We start from the raw sequence: 25,722 nt of genomic DNA, 5'->3' as shown, positions 1-25,722 counted from the left end.
ATATATATATATTCCTTCCTTCTTTTCTCTTTTCCCCCATCCCAGTTGTTCTTTCCTTTTGAGCAGTTTCTTTCCCTTTCACAATATCTATTGTACCTTTTGGATCTTACTTACTCTTTCAGCTTCTTACACTAGGGAGACAATACAATGTTTACACATGCGAGTCTGATTTATTTCACTTAGTATGGTCTCTAGTTGCATACATGTACCTATAAAAGCCTCAAGTTTATCTTTCTTTATAGCTGAATAGTACTCCATTGTATAAAAAAACCATGTCTTTTTTATCCATTCCTTGGTTAATGGGCATTTGGGTTTCCAAGATTTAGTTTTGACAAACTGCACTGTTATAAACATGGGTGCACATATATCACTGTGTTGTGATGTTTTCAGTTCTTCTGGGAAGATACCGACAAGGGGAGTAGCTGGGTTAAGTTGGACCTCTAATCCTAGTTTTGTGAGGAGTCTCCACACTGATCTCCACAGTGGTTTCACCAGCCTACACTCCCACCAGCAGTGGAGATTTCCCCACAGCCGCTCCAGCGTTCGTTATTGGTTGATTTCTTGATGATGGCCATTCTTTCTGGGGTGAGATGGAATCCCAGTGCTGTTTTAATTTGCATTTCTCAGATGAGCAATGAGGTGTGATTTAAAAATGTACCATCCCACAGAACGGCAGGCTCATAGAAACCTCACAGTGTGTCCTCATCCACCTTACTCACTAGATCGGGCACAGTGTGACTTCTGGCTCTTCCCCAAGGTCAAAATGACAGAGAAAGCCTTAGACTTAGAGCGGGAAGGGCAGGGGCAGGGAGAATCTCTGCACAGAAAGGAGCCCCAAATTGGGGGCCTACCGATGTGCAGAACAGGGTGGCGACTGTTTGTGCCTAGCAGGAGCCAGCAGGGGGCGCAAAGGAGAGGCTCTGGCTGGACTTAAGGCAGCAGGGCATGGCGCGGACTGTGGCACAAGGACTCTGTCCCTTCCACGGGGCAGAGCTGTGACTTGGTACCGGTGCTGGCCCGCATGAGCGGTGAGCAGGCACCTGCAGCCCCTGTCCCTGCCTTTGACCCACAAGCGGTTGTTAAAGTTCTTGCCTTGTGGTGACTCCCATTTCCCAAAGCTCCTGGGAACCAGGGAGCGGCTCAGAAGGATGGAACCAGGTCCCCCCTGGTCCTGTCATCCGCTGCCTGGACAGCAGAGCGTGAGTGGCATTGGGGACAATGGTGTCCCTGCAGGTCTGACACCTAGAGGCGATCATCGCTGCACCCCATCGTCTGTGACAAAGTTGTTCTTAGTGCTCATCATGAAACAAAGGGACTGTGCTTCCTGCATGAGCTACATTTTGCACTTCCCAAAGAACGCTTTTAGTCTGCACGCCATGTTCCTTGTCTCAATTTTAAGTTTTCCTATTTATTTATACATGTACAGTATTGTGATATTGGGGATCAAACCCAGGGCCTTCACACTGAGTTATATCCCCAGCCTTTTTTTTTTTTTTTTAATTTTGAGGCAGGGATTTGCTATGCAGTTCAGGTTGGCCTTGAACTCACTATGTAGCCCAGACCGGCCTCAAACTTGCCGTAATCCTCCTGCCTCAGCCTCCTGAATGCTGGGATCACAGGGATGCCCCACTACACCCTCTTGATTTCAATTTTAAACAACTCATAAAAATGCCAAAAGCCGCACAGAGAGTGAAGTGTTCCAGATCTGCTGTTTCTTAGAGACCCAACATTGCCGTGTTTGTTTTGAGGTTTAACTGCAGGAATAGGCAGGGTCACAGGGCCCCAAAAGTTGCGGCCCAGTTTCCAACCACGAGAACCAGATCCCAGGCCACTGTGTGACCGGGAGTCTGAGCAGAGTGCAGCATGCAGTAGTGGACCAGCAGCAGAGTGTGCTTGCTGCAGGCTTTGTGGGACGGTGTAATTAATACCACTTAGGCCGCTGACAGTAAATGCTTAGAACTTGAGCCCGAGAGTTTCCGGGGAGAGGTGTTATCTATCATCCCCCTCGGTGTCTGGAGCAGCCAGGGCAGGGAAAGATGGAAAGAAAAGGTGGGACACTGGGATAGAAAGGGCACAGGGCTGCGGATTATAAGCAGAAGGGTGCACCCTGAGAGCCGCTGTCTGTTCCCCGGCCCTGTGGCTTGTGGGATATTTTCCTGTTATAAGTAGGCACGAGCTCCAGCCCTGGATGTAGAGGAAGCAAGATAGCCTGGCTTGTGTTAGCTGCTCTGCGCGCTGAGCCTCATGGTCCCTTCTGGAAACTCCACTAGGGAAAGAAATACTTGTTTCGTTTTGTTTTTGAGATGGGATCTCACTCTGTTGCCCCAGCTGGCCTTGAGCTCCGGCGATCCTCCTTGCTTCAGCCTCCTAAGTAGCTGAGCTTCCAGGCATGTGCCCGTGCACCTGGCTCAGGGAGACAGCGCTTCTTAATCTGCTTGTCGCAGCCCAGCGGAAGTAACTTGCTGGAGTTCACCCAACCAAGAAGGAAGTAAGCAGCAGGGAGTCAAGCCCAGGCCCGTGGTGCAACCAGAACTTTTAGCCTGGCCAGCGCCCCACTGCAGAGGGTGTCAGGACTGCACTGAGTGGACCATCTGTCCCTTCCCTCCGCCCTGCTCCCCTGGCTCTGTTCCCCACCGGAGCCATTCCCAACCTTGGCTCCCTTCTCTGTCCTCCTGTGACCTGTCTGTGCCCCGGAGCTCAGCCACCTCCCCAGGTTCATGCTGGGTCCACACTTAGAGAAAGGGGTCCAAGGCTCGGTGAGCACCAGGATCCTGGGCCCAAGAAGCTGGCCTTTTTAGCCGTGTGCTCTGGGCTTAACACAGATATGGCCCCAGTCACTGAAATCTTCTGTATCCCATGAGAAACAGTTAAAAGTGGTAATTAGAGAAATAACAGGAGGAGACTACAGCATCCTGAACCTTCAGTGGAAATATTTCTCAAAAGTCTCCCATCCGCATCACTATCACTATAGCCTGAACTAGATTGTGGTACTAGGGATTGAACCCATTGAACTCTTTTGTGCTACATCCCTAGCCTTTTTTTTAAATTTTGAGACAGGGTCTCACTAAGTTGCCCGGGCAGGACTCAAAACTTGTGGTCCTCCTGCCTCAGCCTCCCAGAGTACTGGGATGACAGGTATGCACCACCACACCTGGCTTGCCACCCCCATTTTTTTATGTCTCATATACTCCAGCATCATGAATACTGGTAATGCACCCATTTTACAGATGAGGACATCAAGGATCAGAAGGGCAAAGTAACTTGCCTACATACAGCCACCTGGATTTTTTTCACCACTGATACTGACCATTTTGCTCTCCTGCCTCTGCTAATGGTATTGATCCCCACAAAGAAATCCCTGGTGAGGTTCAGAGGAAGGATGGTGAACGATGCCTTTTAACAATGCATTTAATCTCTAGGCCGTAGGGGAAGGAGGCATGAAAGCTGGGCGGGCCCTTGGCTGCGGGTACATCCCTGTGTTACCTCCATGTGCTTTTAGCCCCAGGATGGAGAGCTGGCATCGTCAGTCAGGACAAACCACCCGGATGGGTTTGGTGCGTGACTCAGGGACAATGCACCAGGAAAACTGATTCCTCTGTGACCTGGAGCAGCCCTGGTGACCTTCTCATCTGGAGGCCCCACCTGGGCAGCACAGCACCTGGAGAGGTGCCTAAGGTTCACACTTCTCCCTGTGACCCAGCCGTCCTGGGGCTCAGCAAGGGCCGGGCCGACAGCTGCCCATGCAGCCTGGCATACCGTGTTCACAGTGGCCGTGTCTGCCACAGCCTGAGGGGAAGCTGCCCAGCGCCCTGGGGCGGGTGAGCCACTAACACACTGTGAGGCCACACAGGGCCTTGCCACTCAGCAGGACAGAGGGACAAAGAAGCGGGGACACAGGCAGCGCCATGCACCATGGGACTCTGTTTATAGAAACTTCTAGCACAGGCGGGACTGACTGGGGTGAGAGCGCAGAGCAGGGCAACTGGAGCGAGCCGCCTATGCGGGGACCTTGATGTCAACGCAGCTACACAGGTATAATCAGAACTCATCCCCTAGTACACTAAAATCCTTGCGTTTATTTGCATAAATTATATCTTAAATAAACAAAATAAGGGGATGTTTCTGCCTCAGCCCTGGCAGCTCGCAGTCAGCATCTCAGGTGGGGGCCCTGGCAGCTGCATTTCCAACAAGCGCTGCAGACAGCGATGCCCGGCCTGAGCGGGCACCACCTGCCTCTCACGGCTGAAGGCTAAGCAGTTGCATCTTTGCAGATGTCAAGCATTTGTGCATCTGTTTTTAAGCAGAAATGTGACTGGGGCCGAATCTGGCCCTGGGGATCCAAAGCAAAACCAGTTATAATCCATGGACAAAGCATCCTCCACCCCTGGTCAGGTCCTGGCCTTGTGCTGCCCGGATGGAGGGCGAGACCCCCGACCCAGGGCTGCCGATGTGCTCTAGGTGCCGGGCATCAGGCAGGACCAGGCAGGCCTCTCCAGGTCCCGCCTCCCTGCTGCCCTCCAAATAACACCGTGGGCTGCATGTTGTGGCACTGTCGTGTTGCAGGCACTGTGCCGGTTGTTTTGTGCGTGTGTTCAGTTTTACGGGAGGAAGCATTATGATGTTCTTTGGAGCCCGCAGTCCACGTGTCCACAGGGAGCTGTGCATCCGTGTGCAAATGACCTAACCTCTCTGAGCCCCGGTGTGCGGGCACTGTTTTGAGGATGAAATTAGTCAGCAGGTTGATGTCACACAGTAAGCCCGAAACCCTCGCCAGCTCCTGTTTGCTGTCAATTGCGAGGTCACATGCTTCCCTCAGCTGGGACCGAGCTGGGCAGGCCGCGGGCTGCTGTAGGGTAGGAAGTTGTGTTTCCTGTCTTCTGGGAGATGACAAGTCACGCTCGGGCGTGGCCTGTAGCAACAGGTGTAGCATAAAGCTGTCACGAGCTCTGTCCGGGGCATCTTAAGGTATAACAGTAACCGTGCCTTCCTCGGGTTCTCTCGTGTTAAAAGCCCAAGCTTGCCCTAGGGATGGGCTCCTGGCCATCGCCTTTGACAACGTGGAGAGGTTGGGCGTGAGCCAGGGTGTGTCTAAACGGGCAGTGGCTTCCCCCACACTGACAGCTGTCGGCAGCAGGTGTCTGTCCCCACTGGGCACAAGGTGTAAACAAACAACCTTTCTCCCTGTTGACTTTGGGTGCTTGTTTTCTGTGTTTATTTAGTCTTATGCCTGCTTTTAGGAACCACAATGTGAGTTTCTCAAGCTGCTCTATTTCCTTTGGGATGAAAACAAAACCAATGGCGAACCATCCTGGCATGATATCCAGCTGCCTGCGTGAAACCGTGTGATCGTGCTGAGCCACAGGCTGATAGCATCCCAGAGCCCTGCTGTCCGCTTGGGAATGTGTCACTCTGCTTCTCTGGGCCTCAGTTTCCTCCTCTGTAAAATGGGCACAGTTGTGGCACCCACCCTGTCGTGTGGTCATAGATCAAGCAGTCAAGTCAAGGTCCTAGTATGGTGCCTGGCACACTACACACTCAGTAATCAGTCGTGTGCCAGATCCATTCTGAGCTGAACTGTTCAAGCTCTGGGTCTTTTGCCAATGGGCTGTGTGACTATGGAGATATTACTGTCCTTCTCTGGGCTCTGGGTTCTTCATTTGCAAACTTGGAAGCCCATGTTCCTTAGGTAAATGATTGTTCTGAGGGTCAAGGCCAAGGAGGGAACTACCGACAGCAGCTTGGAGTGAGGGTGAGGACGGACAGGGAGGAAAGTACTAGATCACTTCCCTGGGGGCTGCGAGGGGAGAAGGCGCGCCAGCCGGGCACAAGGCACAGAACAGCGACCATCCCACAGCCCTGCATCCGCCCTGGTGGGTTCATTTTGTGTCTGGAGGTAAAGTGGTTTGCATCAACAGTCTTGGGGAACACGTGAACATACAGACCTTGCTTAAGCAGATTCCCAACACAGAGATGGAATGCACCCAAAAAAGCCCGCGAAGGGGGTAATCATCTCCCCTACCATTAGAATCTACCTCATAGAAGCTTCACGAGGAAATTCTTCTCTCTGCCAGGCACCGCATGTAACCCACTGCCTGATTTGCAGTCAAGGTGCAGTACCGGGGCTGGGAGTGTGGCTCAGAGGTAGAGCACCAGGCCCTGGGCTCCATCCCTAGCGTCACAGCAACAAAAAGTCACTGTACTGTGCACAGCTGCTGTGCCTGTGGCCAGTATGGTACTCGGGGTGGTGATATTTGCCAATCGCTTTCCAGGTGCCTGGCACCATCTGCCCTGTTGCAGCATTTCCTAGGGCTGACATCTGGGTCATGAGATCAGTAAAGAAACAAGCTCAGTGATTGCAGGTTGCAGTCTTAGCTACGTCCAACCCCAGGGTCATGTTAGGGTGTGGAATTACGTGGGGCAACTATTTGCAGGTGTTTGCTTTGGAAATGTCAATATGGAGGTGACATTCAAATGACAGATGGGCAGGAGCCACCAATGTTGGGCAGCAGGGTGGAGCTCTGTAATCCCAGCACTCTGGGAGGCTGAGGCAGGAGGACGTTAAGTTTGAGCGCAGCCGGAACAATTTAGTGACTACTGAGACCCTGCGGCAAAATAAAATATAAAAAAGTGCTGAGGATGTAGCTTAGGACAAAAGGCCTGGGTCTAATCCCCTGTGCCCGGGAAAGAGAAAGAAGGAAGGCAGGGAGGGAAGGAAGGAAGGAGGAGAGGAGGAGCGTCGCTGAGGCAAGGCCGGCAGCTGAGAGAACAGTTTGGAAGCCAAGGTAGTTACCAGGTTATGCTGGCAGGGACAGAGGTGGCAGAGATAGAAAGTAGGAATCAAGAGTTGAGATCTGTGGGGAGGTAAAATGGAGCATGCTGGGTGAAGTGCTGAATGCAGACCACTTTAATGACTTTTTTTCATTTATTTATGTATTTATTTTTTGTCTTTTTGAGACAGGGTCTCGCTATGCAGTTCAGGCTGGCCTTGAGCTCACTTTGTCGCCCAGGCTGGTCTCAAACTCACAATGATCCTCCTGCCTCAGCCTCTTGAGAGCTGGGATTACAATCGTGTACCACCACATCCTTCTAATAATCTTAAAATAAACATCATATGTGCTTCTTTTAATGCTGGAAACCACAGCATAGAGTAATAGTTTTCAAGTACGAGTGATTTCGCCCTCCCAGGAACACTTGGTGATGTCTGGAGACATTTTTGGTTTTTTGGAGATGCTACTGGGATTGGGCAGGTAGAGACCAGAGATGCTGCGGGACACCTGCAGTGCACACCTGCACAGTGGGATTGTATGGTTGTACATAAGGGTGTGGAGGGATTGAATGAGACGGTGCCTGTGAAGCATGCAGGAATTAGCCAAGCCTGAGGGGAGCAGCAGACAGGCTCAAGGGCCCACCCTGAAGGTCTCCTGAGCAGGGCTTCATCCTGGGAGGAAACAGGGAGCCACAGAGGGATCTTGACCAAGGGTAATGCTATCACATTTGCATTTTTTAGTAGACAAATCGTGTGTATTGCCTCACGCGACTGAAGTACTGGTAGTTTGGTTGGATCTCTGGGTTTGGTGGTGTCCTTTGGAGTCTCCTGCACGTTCTACCTCAGCTCTCATTGCCTCCAGCAGGATACTCTCCTCAGGCAGCTTCTACCTTTGTGACAAGATGGTCCCCAGCAGCTCCAGGCCGGATCCTGTCCTGCAAACTCCCAGGGCACTGCCCTGAGCAGCTGGCTTTGCCTCTACACCACAGCAAAAGCCTTGGGTTTCAAGGGTTCTGACAACACCTAGAGGAAATAGAAGCAACTGATTGGCTGAGTTTGGCCACACCCCAGAGGAAATAGGAGCGACTGATTGGCTGGGTTTGGCCACACCTCAGAAGAAATAGGAGCAGGTGATTGGCTGAGGCTGGCCACCACCCATAGGAAATAGGAGGAACTGGTTGGCTGGGCCTGGCCACACCCAGTGGTAGAATCATAGGAAGAGGACCTGGATGCTGGGCTGCTCAAAGCATCATGTTGGTGCATCCCAGCAGACCCGCCTGGTCAGCCAACCTTCAGGGTCCCCAGAGGCCCCTTTGGGAGTCACTTGTGCAACAGGCTTGGACAGCTTCTCACTGGGGAGAGATAGCAGGGGCTTATTTGAAAGGTCCTTCCAGTGACTTCCTGTATGGTAAGGAGGCGTCCCTGTCTATGTGACTGCGATTTTCCTATTGGCACTGATGTTTCTAAGGAAAAGGCATATCTGTAGGGTACCTGGAGCTAGGCTGTTTCCTCTGAGATGCTTGTTGCTGCACATCCAGTACCAAGACTGCAGCTGGTATGTTATGGATGCACTGGTGATGTTTGTTGAATGAATGACTGAGAGCAGCAGCAACTAGTCAGCAGCTTTGCTCCTGCCTCCTAGGGGCCACCTTTACCCAGGGCACTATCACTGCCCAGCTCATGCAGGGCAGGCACTCAGCAAGCAGAAGTTGATGGTTTATAGTTGTGGTTGTGGTTATGCCTGGCAGTTTCTCTGAGTTCAGGGGGAGTCTTGGCCCTTGCTCACCCTTCCCTCTCTGGCTACTTTGCTTCAACATTCCATTTCTATGCTATTTCTTCAGGTCACCTGTAGATCTTTATCCTTCAAGGGCTGAGATGGTGCTGGTGTAGCTCCTGGCCTGAAGGGTGGGGACACAGAGGTGCAAATGTCCTGCGTGGGCAGGGCTCCAAGCTTGTGGGTTGTCTCAACCCCAACGCTGTGTGGTGGTAGCTCAGGGGGGAACTGAGTTTTTGGACATGAGACAAGGCAACGGGCAGCCACATGAGCTCCAGGTCACAGGGGCTGAGCGAGGGTGGTGGAGAGGCCCTTGTGTCAGCTGACCGAAGACCAGGCCTTGGCCTTCCCTGCTGTTGGAACAATCCCCACCCTCTCCGTCTCTCTGCTCTCAGCAAACTGTGCTGTGGCATTAAACAAAGGAGTGCCTTGTCTCCGAAGCTGTGTGCAGAAGGTGCAAGAGGCGCTGTTTGTAAAGCAGGGCTTGGGGGCAGGTGAAGGGAGGACTTAGCAGAGTTGGAAGGATGGACTCTGGACCCAGACTCTCTGGTTGGAGGCCTCATTCTGCCACTTATTAACAGGGAACTTTGGGCAACGTAAAGAACCTCGCTAGGCCTCTGCATCTATGCTTGTAGCGTGCGGATGATGGTCATGGCTGTTCAAGAAATGAGATTGCCAGGCCAGGAGCACACATTCCACATGCGTCAGTGGTTCTTATTGTGACCGGGCCCTCCTGTAAAGTGTGTAATCCTGGTGTGTCATCTAGGCACATTGTCTGTATTCGGGGACTGCAAAATCTCCTAGCGCTGCGCCGTGAGGTATCGAAGTAGGGATTCTTATTCTCCGGGGACAGTCTGTGAAAACCCAGTGAACCCTTGAAATTGTACAGGACTGGGCTTCGGGCCATAGTGCCCCACTCAACAATGATTAATTCTAATATCAGAGCCAGGGACTGTGTTACCTTGTGTGGAAAAAGGCCCTTTGAACGTGTGATTATGTCGGGGATCTTGTAAGGAGATTTCTTGGGTTACTGGGTGGGTATGACACAGTCCCCAGGGGCTTTATAAGCAGGGTACAGACCAGCGTCAGGGAAGAAGGTGGGAGGACCTGAGCGGTGGTCAGAGGGATGCTGCTGGAGGATGGAGGAGGGGACCAGGAGCCAAGGGGTGCAGGAAGTCTCTAGGAGCTGGGAAAGGCAAGGAAATGAGTTGCTCCCCTGAGACCCCCTGGAGGAACACAGCCTTCCTGACACCTTGCTTGTAGATTTCTGACCTCCAGAACTCTAAGAGAGTAAGTCTGGGCTGCTTTGGGTCCCTGCATTTGTGGTCATTCATTTCTTACAGGCAACAGGCAGCTAACACAGCCCTTCACAGGAGAGGGGCTGCAACTATGCCGTTTCCACCTGTGTGGACAGTCAGGTAGTGAGCAGACACTGGTCCGAGCATCCCACCTGGCCCTGGAGACCCCTGCTGGTGTCACCGTGGCCATTCCCCGCCCCTCCTCGGGGCTCCACGGTCCTATGTAGCGTATCTGAAATGGAGCTACATTTTTCAGCAGTGATTTCTTATCTGGAAAGGACTTGGAAGCCCTCAGAGCAGCCTGCCCTGTCACGTGGGGGTTCATAAGCTACAGCTACCGAAGGAGTCCACAGAGTGGGCTCCCCGCAGTCCTCAGCCACAGTGGACACCGGCTTCGTCCATTCTCCCCGTGCCTCCGCTGCCCGTCCTGACGGGGAACCGGCTGTCACCTCAGCAGCAGAATCCACAGAGGTGGCTGCTTCTGTTTGGGGATGAGACCCCCTAGCAACTGCGCAGGGTCACAGGCTGCCACCAGGCTGGGGTTTACAGTCCCCGTGCCCAGAATAGCAACAGTCCTTCGACCAAGTCCTCCAGCCTCACTGCTTCCTCAGGCCGCCGTCAGCAAATACAACAGCTCACAGTGTCCCCGGCCTGTGCCAGGCCTGGGTCCTCAGAAGCAGTCCGGGAGGCCATAGCACACTCCCGTCACAGACTAGAAGGCGACATGCACTATCCCTGTGAACATAATCACGTTAGCTCCCACCGGCTCCAAAATTCAAGGATTCGGTCCATGGCCGGAACCCCAGATCATAGTGAGCCCTGCATGTATTATGTCTTTTCCTACCCATCCAGACTTGTGATAAGGTGTTTATAAATTATGCACAATAAGCGTTAACAACAGCAATAGAATACAGCAATCATGACAAAATACTGTAATGAAGGGGCTGGGGATACAGCTCAGCAGCACAAGCACCTGCCTAGCAAGCATGAGGTCCCAAGTTCAATTCCCGGTACAAACACACACATACACACATGCACACACGCACACACGCACACACACACACACATTATATATAAAATACTGTAATGAAATTGCCAGCATTGTTACTGTCACACTTCAGGGCCATATTTAAGTAAAATAAGAGCTACTTGAATACAAGCTGTTGACATGACAGCGGAGACCAGCAGGTGACTAAGGGGCAGGTAGCATACACAGCACTGATACGCGATTCCCAGCAGTGACTCACCCATGGGGTGGGGAGCAGCAGGACGGCTTGAGAGTCCATCCCGCTGTGCAAAACAGTGTGCAATTTAAAACTCACTGCTTATTTCTGGGATTTTCCACTTAGCTTTTGGGCCATGGCTGAGCGCAGGTAACTCTGACTGCATAAAGCAAAACTAGATAAGGGGGGACAATGTTACCACTCTGTCCACCGCACATTCACTCCACAGGTTCCACCACACTATCGGGCCACGCCCTATATGCACGCAACAGGCATCTGTTAAGCTCCTCCTGCACATGCCAGGCCTGTGCTAGGCCTGGAGAACACAGTGAACAGAACAACAGGAATCCAAGCCCACAAGAGCTCCCATTCCAGGGCAGCATTGTCCAGGATGAATAGAACATGACCCCAGAGATGATTTTAAGTTTCCTGGCAACCCCAGCTTTTTAAAAAAAGGACAAAGACACAGGCCAATTTTTAACAGCATAGTTAACTCAGTCTATCCAAAACATACCATTTCAAAGTGTAATTAATTTTGTTTGGCTGGCTGGTTTTTTGAGACAGGGTCCCCTGGAGTTCAGGCTGGCGTTGAACTCACTGTGTAACCCAGGCTGGTCTTAAACTTACAGTGATCCTCCTGCCTCAGCCTCCCAAGTGCTAGGATTATAGGCATGCACCATCACACCTGGCAACATGTAATTAATATTAAAAAGCTAGTGGGATAGTCTTCTATCCGGTGATTTTGTGGAGGGCCGGGGTGCATCTCATACTCCTGAAGCATGTCGCGGTGCTGACTGACCACCTTTCAAGTCCCTGGTGTCACACGCGGCCAGCAGCAGCTGCCCTGGACAGCACAGCTCTCATGTCAAGCAGAGTCATGCTGGGAGTGACTGTCAAGGATCACCCAGGGCCTCAGCAGCCCCTTCCCTGTCCCTTGGCTCACATGTACTTGTGATTACTCTGGGGACCATGCCATCCCACTGAATCAGGCTGTGTTTCTTCCTGGCTGTCTAGTTCCGGATTGGACCTGGTGCATGCCAAAGGAGCTCAGTAAATGTTTGTCAAGTGAGCGAATAGCACAGCTCACTGGCTTCTTGTGGCTGGGCTGCTGGGCAGTGAGCAGATAGCATTTCTCTGCAGGTTGGGGAGGGTCTGGGCCTCAGCTCAGAGGATTAATCAGGCCATGACGTCGCCATTAATGCTGGCATGAAACCCCCTCTTGGTTTGTTTTTTCTTAGTTTTTTGTTTTGGGTTTTTTTTTTTTTTTTTTTTTTTTTTGAGACAGGGTCTCACTTTGTAGCCTAGGCTGGCCTCAGACTCACAGTGATCCTTCTGCCTCAGCCTCCCTACTGGTGCAGTTGTAGGTGTGCACCACCACACCCAGCCTCCTTTGTTTTATTGTTGCAGTCATAGTTTTATTGAATTTTGCTCCCCTTCCCCATTCTACCTCTCCTTTCCTTCCCAGGGCCCTGGCCCTATGATTTAATGGGTATCTTGCTTGTTGTGGTTTTGTGCCTGTGTCTCCAGCTTGTGCCCATGGCATTGTGTGTGCCTCGTCCTGACTTATCCATCCATCCTTTCCTTCTCTCTCCCAGTACCTTTATTTTCCTGAATACATGGAGGCTCTCTTCTTCCCAGAGTTTGTGCCCACTGGCCCTCAACTGGTTCATCTTTAGGCTATTTCCATGAAACTGGTTTCGTCCTTGCTCTCTAGAATGTTCTAGCACCTTCTGTGACTCATCGGCTCCTCTTGGCCTCAGAGTTTACCTCATGCTGGTGCTTGACACACAACATGTCGCTTGTCCTTGTGTCCAACTCCATTCTGAGACTCAGGAGAGCTTGCCCCGGGTCACATGATTAGTAGATCCTGAGCCTGATTCCAAATTCCAGCAATCTGAGTGCAGAGCCCGGCTCCTAACAGACCATGGGTATTGCCCAACTGACCAGCCTCAGGGGTGCCCCAGCAGGACTCAGGGACACAGCTTATGAGAGAGACACCTAAGCATCCCTGGTGGGACTTCCTGTCCTGATGTGGAACTTCCTGTCCTTGAGCGTTTCAGTTACACTGGGTCCTCAGAGACCTCCAATGTGATGGCTTCCACACCAGTGGTCCTCTGCCTGCTGGGGATGTGAATTGGCGAAGATTGCAGTGGTGCCAGGTACAGCGGCACATGCCTGTGGTCCTACACACTCAGGAAGCTAAGACTGGGGAATCGAAAGCTCAAGGTCAGTCTAGGCAACTTAGTGAGATTGTGTCTTAAAAAGGGTCACGGGTGTAGCTCAGTGCTAGAGCACTTGCCTAGCACACAGGAGCTCTTGGTTTTGATTCCTGGTAGTAATGCCAAGAAAGCATTGTAGTGGTGTACGGGGGCCGGTAGGTACCATTTCCCAAGAGGGAGTCATGCACATTTTGTCCCTGCTCTCAGCTCAGCAACAACACATTGGTAGCTTGACAGTGGATTTAATGGGAGCTGTGTGTGTGTGTGTGTGTGTGTGTGTGTGTGTGCGCGCGCGCGCGCGCGCGCGCGTGTGTCTGAAGGAGAGGGGAAGAAAGCATGACCCTTCCCGGCACACTGCTGAGCTGGTTGTGTGATCAAATTAAGCACTTAGACTGGTGGCCAGGGTGACCATCCACTCCTACAAACCACCCCCCACCCAAACCCCACATTTCCTGTTTTAAAGAGATTGTGTAAAATGTGTACACAAGAATGCACATTTAAAAACAGGGACTGCCAAGTCACTTACCCATTCAGACAGTTGGCCCCTGGGGTATTGTGCAGCAGTCTAAAGATCTATTTTGATTAGAACTCAGCGTCTGGTCCTAGCACTGTAGGATTTTCAGCTCCAAGGGACGGAAAGCCCCAGGTAAAGAATCAGCCCTGATCATTGCCTTCGGGGCTCAGCTGCAGGCATGGCAGGAGCAGTCAGATCCTTTCACTTCGTGGAAGAGAGAAGGACACAAAGAAAACACAAGCAAAAATCAACAACTAACACATGCCAAGCACCTACTGTGTGCTGGCCGCAGCCTTTACTTCCTGTCGCTTCTCAGGGAAATCATTGATTATAGTAATGCAGAGAAAGGCATTGATTTAACAGACCAGATGATGTCCTATTACAATTCCTCAAGGAAAATGTGAAAATGATACAAAAACTGTAGCGCAGCTAATTTGTGTCACAGCAGTTGTGAATGCATATTACATACACCAGCAATGGGGTACTTGTAAGATTTGCATGTTAAAATGTAGGGAATTACTTATTAATAAACTGTTAACCCACAAAGAAATGCCATGGGTGCAAATTACTTGAGAAAAAAAAGACGCTTTCACTTTATAAAAGCTTATTTAGGATTGGAAGAAACACACACACATGACAGAGAGAATGCTATGGAGGGCTGGGGATTTAGCTCAGCGGCAAAGCGCCTGCCTGGCAAGTGCAAGGTCGTGAGTTCGGTTCCTGGTACCGGAGAAAAACCAAAAAAACAAAACAAAAAAAAAGAATGCTATGGAAAATTATCTGAAAAAATGAGTGCCACTCTGGCTGCAAAAAAAGCCAAAATCATTATGATGTTTTACTCCCTGGGCGCAAATCACTTGCCTTTATCTATAAAATGTTTCAAAGAAATTCACAAATATAAATAAATTTCTTCTAATTTAAGGTAATAAATCAATTTGTTGATTATTGTAGTACTTTTAAAAATTCATATAAATAGTATTTATATTTGGGCAGTAGTTATTCAGATTCAAGCAACTAACTAGATTCAGTCCATTTGCAGACTTTTAATGAGTTTTATTAATACAAAAGCTGATAAAAGTGATTAGATACATTTGTACCTCCAGTGAGTGGTACAAGCTGCCCGAAGGGACAGTCAGCTCAAATCATAGACAGTTACAGCCTGGCTGAGAACACGTTAAGCCCCCGGGGGTAAGCAGTAGTGAGGGTGGTCTAGCCGTAGATGGGGAGCATCTAAAGTTCAGCCTTCCCTTGCTGTGCCCTGTCCTGGCACTTACTGTATACCCAGCACCGTGCACTTAACGTGGGTTAAATGTTCACCTCTCAACCCTCTGAGGTCGGTGCTGTTTTTGGGGGTTGGGGCTTTTGAGATAAGGTCTCACTATCCAGGGCACACTGGCCTTGAACTCTCAGAGATCCTCCTGCCTCAGCCTCCTGAGTGTCAGGATTATAGGCGTGTGCCACCATGCCCAGCCGGTGCAGTGTTCTGATTGTTGCTGGACAGAGGTGGGATTTCATCCCAGACCAGAGGCTGGCTGTGTCCGGACCTCCTGTGAATGGGGTTCTGTATGCTGGCACCCCTCACTGGGCAAGCACTGGCAGTGCCTTGCAGCTGGTAAGTACTCTGGCCAGGCTGGGTCTTGTTTACCTGGTGGGGGAACAGTGTCCAGCAGAACTCCTATGTTGACGCCCTGCTCCCAGAAGCTCAGGACAGAGCTGTGTCTGGAGTACAGGACTTTAAGGAGATGACGAAGTTAAGGTGGGCATCGTGGACCCTCTCCTTCTGAGAGAGGAGGATGACTCAGACATCCACACAGGGCCACAGCCGGACCGAGAAAGAGGGCCCGTCCACAGCCGAGGAGAAAGGCCTCAGGAAAAACCGGCCTTGCCTCACTTTGTCTGCAACTTGCAGCCTCCAGAACTGTGAGAAAGTTCATTTCCGGGCTGGTGCTGGCAGCGGCGCCCCAGGGAGCTCCTGCGGACTACGTGTCTCCCCCCGCCTCTGCTGCCAGGCACTCCATCTTAACCTTCATTCCAGTTTGACGATTCAACACCCAGCATCAGTTATTTACAGCAGGCCCAGATGCATGTCAGGGCTGAGGGGCCTGAGTGACACACGGGAAGGTCAGTTCTTATGAAGGAAAAAAATGGCATGAAGGAAAACAGGAATTTTACCTCCTGGCTACAGAGACCCAAGTTGACCTAGGCTGGAACCTGGCAGCCAGGGCAGGGAAAAGGGCTATCCAGGGGTGTGGGGCACCTGGCAGGCACTGGGAGGGGTGAGATGGGGAGCATGTACCAGCGCAAACCGGATGAGTCTAGTTTGAATTTCGGTCACGCTGTTTGCTGTGTGACTTTGAGCAGATTGCTGAACTTCTCTGAACTTTATTCTCTTGCTGTGTGCAGTGAGGATTATCCTGGCAAATTTGTCATAGGATTCTTGGGAAAGTTAAACATGACACAGAAGGTCTATTGAGAATGAGTTAATACATAAAAGTAAACATAGACTAAATAGAGTAAATGTTACAAATAGAAATAGACTAATACCAAAAGTTACTATAATAAGAAGTAGGCAATAAATAATAATAAATGCATGCACTCTGGCGTGCAAATCAGCCAGCCCAGAGCCTAATCGCTGTGGTGCTGCAGCTGGAAAGTGCCACAGTTGACAGAAGGACCAAGCACAGCCAGTGACTTTACAAAACTCAAGGCAAGAAGGAACCCGGAACGGGAGAAAGCAGCGCTGGTTAAAACCCTGAACTCAGGGACACAGTACAGAAGGGCGCAGAGGGGTGGGAGAGGCTCGGACCAGCTCAGCGCGCTACGCAGAGCTCTTGGCAGAAGGTTTGGGAACCAGGTCTGTGGAGACAGCGCTGTGGCTAAAAAGAAAAAGTCCAGATATGGGCAACATGAGCTTTGTCTAATCCGCGGTCTAAGAAAGCTCTGGGGACGCCAAGGGCTCCCCTGGCGGGCAGGAGGTGTGGCCTGCGGGCCCTGCCTTTTTCGCTTTTTTTTTTGTCTTTTCTTCTGGTACCAGGAATCGAACTCACGACCTTGTGCTTGCCAGGCAGGCGCTTTGCCGCTGAGCTAAATCCCCAGCCCCTCCTTTGCGTTCTTGTAGTCGGGGTGTGAAGTCCTTCGTGAGCCTCAGTGCACTGCAGCCTGGTGTTAGCTAAGGGCCCTGGAACCACAGCTCTGAGTCCCTGGGAACCCAGCGTCCACCCGCTGCAGCCGAGTGTGACCTGCGAAGGCAGAGCCAGGGCAGCCCCGGCTCGTTAGCGAATCCTAGGACTGCCGTATTCGTGTCCTGTGGCTGCTGGAAAAAATCACCCCAGAAACAGGGCATGGGAGCAACACACATTTATCCTCCTGCAGCTCTGGAGGCTGGAAGCCCGGAGTCAGTTTCTGGGGCGAAGGGCAGCCTGCGGCAGGCTCCAGAGAATTCCTGTCCTGCTTTCTTTCCCCTCTTGCTGCCGGCACCTCTGGGCCATGCCTGACCTCTCCCTCCAGGCTCACAGCTCCGACTTCCTCCTTCCTCCTCCCTCTTCAGACCCCTGTAACCGCCACCTGGACGATCCAGGGAAATCTCCCATCTGGGGACGCTTAGCTGAGTCACCCCACCAAAGCACTTCTGCCGTACAAGGTAAGGAGTCACTAATACCAGGCATTGGGACCTGGATTACTTTGCAGCTGTGGTCCAGCGGCCCGTGTACCTTTCCCCAAACTCAGGATCAGGAGTGGTACTCGTGCACTGTCCCAGGCAGGACCCAGACTCCCCTCTGTGCCTGGACACATGGCTATGACTTTGCTCTCATCTGTCCTGAGCTCTGTAGTGATGGATGGGAGCTTACCTTCCTCTGAGGGTCTGTAGGTGGCACCTAACCCATCCGATCAACTTCCCCCCGCTGGAGTAAGGCCCCTCATGGACTGACTTGTTGGGTGTTCAGCCTGGGCGTCCCTGGAAAATACCAAGCAGGCTCCTGCCCCAAGGCCTTTGTCTGTGATTCCCTTGGCCTGGAATGTCTGTCCCTGGCCCTCCATATTGTTCTTCAAATCTTTGCTCATCTCTCACTTTCTTGGTGACTGTGCACCTGACTACCCAGCTTTGTTGTCCTTTGGCTCGTCCCACCTGCTGACCTGCCACAAACTCAGTCTATTAGCATGGCTAGCTGGTGTGGCATCTCTATCCCCAACACTCACAGGAGGCCTTGGCAGACCAGGTGCCCAGTTACTAGTGTGTGGAGTGGCTGAATAAATGCCTGTAACTCAGCCAGGCATGGTAGTACACACACCCATAATCCCAGCCTTCTGAGAGGCTGAGGCAGGAGAATCCCAAGTTCAAGCGCAGCCTGGGCAACTTAGTGACTTAGCGAGATCCTGTCTGAAAAAATTTTAAAAGGGGTTGAGATGCAGCTCAGTGTGAAGGCCCTGGGTTTAATCCTAGTACCCAAACCCAAACCCAAACCAAACAAAAAAAACAACCCTCACACTGGTAACAGTTAACAGCTGGTGAGGTGGACCTTAGGATAAATCCCCTTTGCAGGGGACAGAGCTAAGACCAAGAGAAGCCAGGTTACCTGCCTGGGTCATCACTAAATAAAGCTGAGATGTGACTGGCCTGTGCTCAGAATCCCACTGCCCATGGACGGAGAGACGTGTGCAGACCCAGGAGAGACCCACACGGAGAGACCCAGGCTCCTGCAGGCCTGACAGGCAGCCGGAGCACTGGCCAGATGGTGGGGCGGGCAGGCCAGCCTCTCCCCTGCCCCCATCTGCCCACCTCCGCACCGGGCCGAGGTCACCGAAGCCCCCAGCATCTCCTGGCCGTGCGCAGAGGGGAGCAGAGCCAGGCGGAAGGGAATCTGCTCACCTTGGAGTCTCTCCTCCCGTCTGCCTGGAGACCTCTCCGTGCATCAGGAAGGCTGTGGACAGGGACTTCTTCCTATGCCGAGGCCTGGGGCAAGTGTCTCGGCCTCTCTGGACCTCAGCGTGCTCCGTGATAAAAGGGCAAAGGCAGGGGTGACTGTTCCCTCCTGTGGCTGTCAGTCGGACAAAGCTACACTGAGCACGGACTCGGGACAGCCTGGTGTCCACGCCTGCATGTGGCCTCCTTGCCAGAGGGACAGCCCAGCGGCGACTCGGGGCCTAGAGATGGTTCCAAGTGCCTCGTCGCTTTACAGTGACAGTGGCGGGGGCCCTGCGGCAGCTGCTGTTGTCTCTCAGCAATGTGCTGGCAGAGGAAGACCTGGAGATGTCACATTTCCTGAGAAATATTGAATGTGACTGGAACCTCGAGACCGGCTCCCCTGTGCCAGTCTTCTAAATAGGGCCGCACGCCAGCCACCTGCTCGGAGAAAGCCACAGTGCCAAGCTGGCAAGAAAGACGCGTGCTTCCTTCACCTGACCCCTGGTTTACAGGCTCTGCGGGCTTCCGAATGAACCTGACTTCCTCAGCTGCACCCACGCTTAAGTGGATTAGCCAGCAGCTGGGCCGTGTCCGGCCTTATCAGTGTCCCGCACAGCTGGTACTGGGGTGGGGGAGGGGAGCGGTCTTTTCCCTGTGCGCCGTGGTGCATTCTGGGAAGGCCACTTCCCCATCTCTGGGATTACGTGGGCTCTCCCTCCCCCAGAATACCTCACTTCCTCCTGCCACCAAACTGTACCCTAGAAACTTAGACAGGTCAAGGCCTCACAGAGCTGTTTCCTTTTCCCTACCTCCTCAAATTTGTATTTTGAGCCTCTTGGTATACATTCATTATATGTGCCCTCTTTTAGCAGTACCGCTTTGAGGGTTAAAAACATGGGATTTAGGGTCAGACAGTTTATCCCTGCCTCGTACTAGCTGTGTGACTTTGGAAAAATGACTTTACCTCTCTGAACCTCAGCATCCCTATTTGTACATCAAAAAGAGTAACTATGAAGTGGTTGCTATGGGTTGGGTATGGTTGGAGAGTGTCCCCTGAAAGTTCACGTGTTGGAAGGTTTTTGCCTCCTGTGGTGGTATTAAAGGTGGGCCGAGTGGAAGAGGGTTCTGCTCTCAGAAGGGACTAATGTAGCTCTCGTAGGACGCCAGTTAGTTCCCACCGGAGTAGGTTGTCCTAATTTGACATAATCCTGAATCTCTCAGGCCTACTCTCTCACCCTGGGATCTGCCCCCTTTCAACATGCATCCATGGTGAGCCCATTTGTCAGCTCCTAAAACTGGGAGCTAAATAACCTCCGTGCTTTGTAAAGTCTTTGGCCTCCAGTATTTTGTTGTAGCAATGATTGGGCACAGAGTGGCTCTGCCCACTTCTGCCCTTCCTCGGACAGTGCCTTCCCTTCTACCGGGCAGTCTGTCTCCTGCAGGATTGGAATATACCTCTCACAGGTCTGGGGAGCCCCAAGCCCCTGGCACACGGTCGGGGCCCAGGAATTGTAGCAAAATCTTCAAAGACTCACCGACATGTTCACCTGTCCCATTTCATGCTTTTGTGATGACAGCCCTTTGTGGGACTTGTCTGCCTGGCCCGGGGAGTGGTCACGGTGCCGCACCCTTGTGGGAGCCAGCGTGTTTCAACATGAGATGACTTCAGCAGACGGTTGTGAGTCTTAGCTCGCCGCCCCCTGGCTGGGTGACTCCGGGACTGTTGCTCCCTGCAGGGTAGCTATAGAGGCTGGGGGAATTTAGAAAAGGACCTGACTCATGCTGGGTGTCAGCTGCTGCTGGCTTCATCCATTCTTGCTGTGGCTGGCACTCTCTGATTGGTACTGCTACGGTTAGCACCCTGCCTTGCCCTTGTAGATTGCTCACTCCAGCCCTTTTAAATTTTTTTATTTTAAGACACAGTCTTGGTAAGTCACTAAATTGCCTAGGCTGGGCTCAAACTTGCAACCCTCCTGCCTCAGCCTCCCAGAGTGCTGGGGTTATAGCCATGTGTACTAGTTGATACATTGTATCGACCTGAGAAATTTAGAAGTTTAACTAAATGACTCAACCAGAGTGCTCACTTTTTAAACATCCGGAGCCTGTGCAAGAGGAGATAGTGTGAGTGTTACACCTGCCCCAGGGGGTGGAAGCCTACATACAATGTAAAGGAGGAAAAGAGGCTTGCGCTTCCCCTCCCCTGCTCTTACTGCTTTTGCTGTCTTCTGCTGCCCCTGTGCCCTGCCACCCTGCCTTGGAGCCAGACTGAAACCTCTACAGAATGTGAGTTAAATAAACCTTTCCTCCCTTAATTCTGAGTGCCGGGTATTTTGCTTCAGGACAAGAGAAAAGTAACCAACACACCACGCACCCACATGCTGGCCCTCATCCTTCCCTGTTTTTTCCCACCAGCCCCCTGGCCCAGGCCATCCTCCTGCCCTCTCCTCTACCTTTGTGACTCATTTGCACATTGCTCATAACTCAGTGGGAAATCGAAAAGATCAGGGCTCTGTTGAAACAAGAGCCTGGCGCCCTTTGACCCTGGTCTTCGTGGGGAGGTGACCTGAAGTTCCCTCCCAGGCAGGCCAGAGCAGGACTGGAGGCTCAGAGCCTTTCTTCTACCCGCCCTGCCTGAGACTGGACCTCGGCGAGAGAAGAGACCATGGGCTTCGGCTCAGCGGAAGGGCCCCACTGAATTCCTCCTTTGTGACATGAACGTAGCTCAGCTGGTTCCTGGCAAGTGGAGCCCGGCTCCCTTTCCCAATTATGCAGCTAGGCAGGAATGGTCACGTGACCCTGGTGGCAGACGCGGGGCAGGCCAGCACTTGGCCTGGGTAGCCGTCTTCCCTCTCAGGCCGTGGACCTGCCAGATGCTTCTGGGTCTCTACCCCGAGAGGGTCCAGCTCGGATCCTGGTTTCTAAACCATATTCTGCAGTTCTTGTGATTCAGGGGTGGAAGCAGCCGCGGAACGCACGGCCAGCAGCACTTGGCCCTCGGCTGCTGTTCAGCCCGGCGGCTCTGCTTTTATTATTTGTGCTTTTGTTCGTGTGTTTCCGTGCTGGCGATGGAGCCCAGGAACTCAAGCACACCAGGCACGCGCTCTACTATTGAGCGACCACCCCAGCCCTGAGTGCTGATCGTATTCGCTCAAATTCACAAAGACCCAGATTGGACCTGCAGCCACCATCCCGCTTGGGACCCACGGGGCAGAGCGCTTGGTACCCAGAGCCGGAACTTCCTAGCCTGGGCGCAGCCCTCCCTGCCACCCTGGCCAAGCATGTGACCAAGTGCAGGGATGGGGAGCCGCCAGCCAGGTGGGAAGGGGCCTGGGGTCCCCTGAAACCTCAGACCCCACCAGGGAATAGTGATGTGATTGCCATCTGTTCCAGTGGAAGTCGCGTTTATTCTGTACACCTTTCCGTGTGGCCAGGAAATCGTTCACATGCAGATTTAAGATTCAGGTATCCAGGACCTCTGAGAGTTTGCTGTCACCGCCCGTCTCCCCTTGATGCCCACCTTAATGGAGAACTTCCTGCCAGTGACAGGGAATGTCAGTTAGACATTTAAACTCACCAGGCACGCCTTCATTTTACAAATATTTATTAGATACTTGTTAAATTCCAGGCGCAGGGTGCTGGGGGGCAGCGTTCAGCAAAGGGAGACAGCAGATGACAAGAACCTTCTTTCAGGGAATCTGTGCTCCCACACAGGAGCCAGGGAACCACAAGCAAAACAGACCTAATCATAGATGGTGACACAATGTAACCCATCTGCAGGGAGGATGCCACCAAGGGACTGACTGAGCAGCAGGGGGACATTTTGCACAGTGATGGGGTGATCATGAGCTGAGACCCAGGTAGCAAAAGAAGCAGTCAGACAAAAGACAGCAGAAGTGCATTTGCAAGCAGCGGGGATGGCAAGTGCAAAGGCCCCGTGGCAGGAAGTGTGTAGTATGGCAAAATAGAACTGAAGCCACTGAGCTAGCAGATAAACTAGGAGAAAGAGACAGGAGCCCTGTCCAAGCTGGAGGGCTTGAATGCTGTGACAGAGGAGTTTGCTTTGCATGCTAAGAGTAAGGAATGGGTTTGGGGAAATTCTTAGTTTGAAATATTTCAGCCAATCAAAAGAGTATATATTGGCTCTATGTGACTTTCAAGGACTAATATAATAAGGCAGCACCCAAATATCTCTCAGCCCTCACCCCAGGGCTGTGCTTCCTTCTTGCAGGTGGCAGTGATTAGCCTGTAGTTTAGGGCATAACCTTTGCCCTTCCTCCTAATAATCAGGACGACAGCACCGCTCTGTAGAGCGTAGCCTCGCTCTGAACTCACAGAGGGGCCAGCACACTGGCTGTGTTCTGCAGCTTGCTTTCCCAGGCCTTGTTAACATGTGTCAGACCTGCCTCGTATGTACCCTCATCACTGCAAAGTCCTCCACGGGGTGACACTGTTGTGGCCCATTTCTCTTGTGAGGTGGTGTTTGAGTCCCTCATGTTCAGCCAGCTCTGTGTTCTTGAGATCAACCCAGTTCAATCGCTGGTGTATTCTCTTAAAACAAAAAGTTGGATTCCACCGGCTGGTATTTTGTTGAGGCTTTTTGCTTCTGGGCTGGCAGGTCAGATCAACCTGCGCTGTTCTGTTCCTGGCTGGTCCGTTATGCTTTGGCTGTCAAGGTTATGCATTTCTCGTCCAGGAACCAAGCACTGTTTCTGCCTTTCTGCTGGACAGAGCCACAAGAGGGGCTGGATGGAGGACATTGTCACCAAGACGTATCTTTCCCTTTTTTTTTTTTTTTTTTGGTACCGGAATTTGAACTCAGGACCTTGCACTTGCCAGGCAGGTGCTTGTACCACTGAGCCATACCCCCGCTCATCTGCTGCCCTCATGTGCAGAGTTTGGGCTCCTTCTGTGCCACCTCTCATGCATCCACTTACTCAGCTCCCCCTCTTTCTGGGGCCCCCCCTAACCCACTGGCCTCCCCAGTGACACATCATGAGATTGAAGCACTCACAGCTTTGTTAGAACATTGCCTCTCTCTGATCGTTTTCATAGGTGGGTCCTTGACTCAGGATTTTAGCATGAAGAGCAGTGTGCAGGTCTGCTGGGAACCTCCCCAGGTGACAACAGGTGGGTCACTCTCTTAACTGGCAAAGGATCTGCCTTAAGAACCCAGACGCAGGATCCATGTCTTGTCCCTTGTCCCTAGGGCTCCCTGGACCGTGAGTCATGAAAATGAGGTCCAATCTGGGGCCTGGACGTCAACCTGGGGCCTGGAGTGAGTTCAGCTCCATCTTAGGGACATGTTGGAAACTGTGCAGTCCAAATCTTCTAAGCACAATATTAGCTTCTTTCCTTATATTTGCAAGGCAAAGAACACCATGCTAAATATAACCCCAGTGCCGTCCAGGGTCAACAAACCAGGCACGAGATAAACAGTGGCCAGCTGGGGCTGTGTTTTCACAGAGCCCAGGGGGACACAATGGAGACCGCAGTCCACAAAAGGAAGACCGGTCTTGGTAGAAAGTTTAAGCCACTGTTGGGCGCAAACCCTGCCGAGAACTCAAAGGACAGAACCCAACCTTTCACTTTCTCCTTGTGAAATCAACCCACAAACACGTCTCTTTTCCACCTCTTATTCCCTGCTAAGGAAAAGGAAACAAAAATCATCCTTAGTCCTGCCACAGGGAGGAAATCATTATGAACATCACTTTGTGTTTTGAAACGATAAAAGATAGTAAATAGTGTTTTTCAAAACTTCCCTCTGCATCACCCTCCTAAGGAATCTTTCTGTGTCATCTTTTGGACCACACACTTTTGTAATATCTAGGATTTTTCACTTTGTTCCCCCAGAACCAGTGTTCGTGCCTTTTGTGGGTGATCGCACCCCAGTAAGAGCTTAGGCTTTAGCTGCACACTGCTCCAGGTTCTTTGTGCACATTTATTTATTCCTTATTATAGTTTCCCTCTGAGGTGTGTACAAGCAAGGTTTCCGCTCCGTATTCCGGTTGTAGAAGCCGAAGCACAAAGAGGTTTAGTAAGTGCCCCAAGACCACACAGTTGAGAAAGAACAAACAGGATGAGACCCAGCACCCAGCCAAGCTGCCTGCTACGTCCTGTCTTCACCACCCTACTATACTCCGATTTCTCTTCAGATTGTATAAATCTTTCTACCTGTGTAGCACACATTCTGATTGTAAAAAGTTAAAAATCCAGAAATAAATCAGAAGTTCTCCTTCCTCACCCCTCCAGCCCAGAAGCAATCCTTGGTACAAGTTTGGTTTGGGTTTTTGTTTTCCTGAGACAGGTCTCACTATGCAGTTCAGGCTGGCCTCGAACTCGCAACGATCCTCCTGCCTCAGCCTCCCGAGTGCTGGGATTACTGTGGAGGATCTTGTATCAGAGTGGCTTCATCAGTTTCAGATGAAACCCGTGGTTTGACAAGAAAATATCTGTGCCGTCAGATTTCACCGGGCCTGGTTCGCTGTTTGGAAAGACTGAAAGGAATGCAGGATTGAAAACAGGGCTTCGCCCACCGAAACACTGGCTGTTTTGCTGTTTGGCAAAATGTTCTGCCATGAGAGTAGCTGATGGAGGAGTGGGCAGCAAGGAGCATTGCTTTCACCCCTCGGTGGTCCCTGAATTGTGCTAACGTGAAGCATCAGGTAACTGATGCCCTGGTTCACTTAATCTCCCAGGCCTGCTGGCTGCTCCCGTTAGCTCAGGATCTTTGAGCTGCTTCCTGGGAAGAGGGTTCTCTTGGTCCAGCTGGGCACAGAGCTGTGATAAGAAATGTGTAGGTTTCTGCCCCCTTTAAGAAAAGGAAAACTTTTATAATTCCAGTACTCTGGGAGGCTGAGGCAAGAGGATTGCAAGCTTGAGCCCAGACTGGGCAACTCATCAATTTAGCGAGACTGTCTCAAAATAAAAAATTAAAAGGGGCTGGGGATATAGCTTAGTTTGAAGGGCCTGGATTCAATACCCAGTATCACAGAAAATGAAGGGAAGGGAAGGAAAGGGGAAGGGGA

General features: G+C 51.7%; 1 protein-coding gene across 7 annotated transcripts in view; it reads left to right on the top strand.

The window, feature by feature from the left end:
• The window catches only part of Tmem51 (transmembrane protein 51), a 51,503-nt gene that overhangs the window by 19,868 nt on the left and 5,913 nt on the right, over window positions 1–25,722 (top strand). The window contains exon 2 of one of the 7 annotated variants that reach the window (XM_013507420.1): window positions 23,750–23,824. The exons of the other annotated variants lie outside the window; for them this stretch is intronic. The gene's annotated coding sequence lies outside the window, so the exon portion shown is untranslated. The remainder of the gene's footprint in view (window positions 1–23,749; window positions 23,825–25,722) is intronic. 7 annotated transcript variants of the gene reach the window in all.

The sequence above is a fragment of the Chinchilla lanigera genome, unplaced genomic scaffold, assembly GCF_000276665.1.
Source record: "Chinchilla lanigera isolate Chin_1 unplaced genomic scaffold, ChiLan1.0 scaffold00126, whole genome shotgun sequence".
Taxonomy (NCBI): Eukaryota; Metazoa; Chordata; class Mammalia; order Rodentia; family Chinchillidae; genus Chinchilla; species Chinchilla lanigera.
The sequence above is the reverse complement of the archived record's forward strand: the minus strand, read 5'-3'. Positions and strand labels throughout refer to the sequence as shown.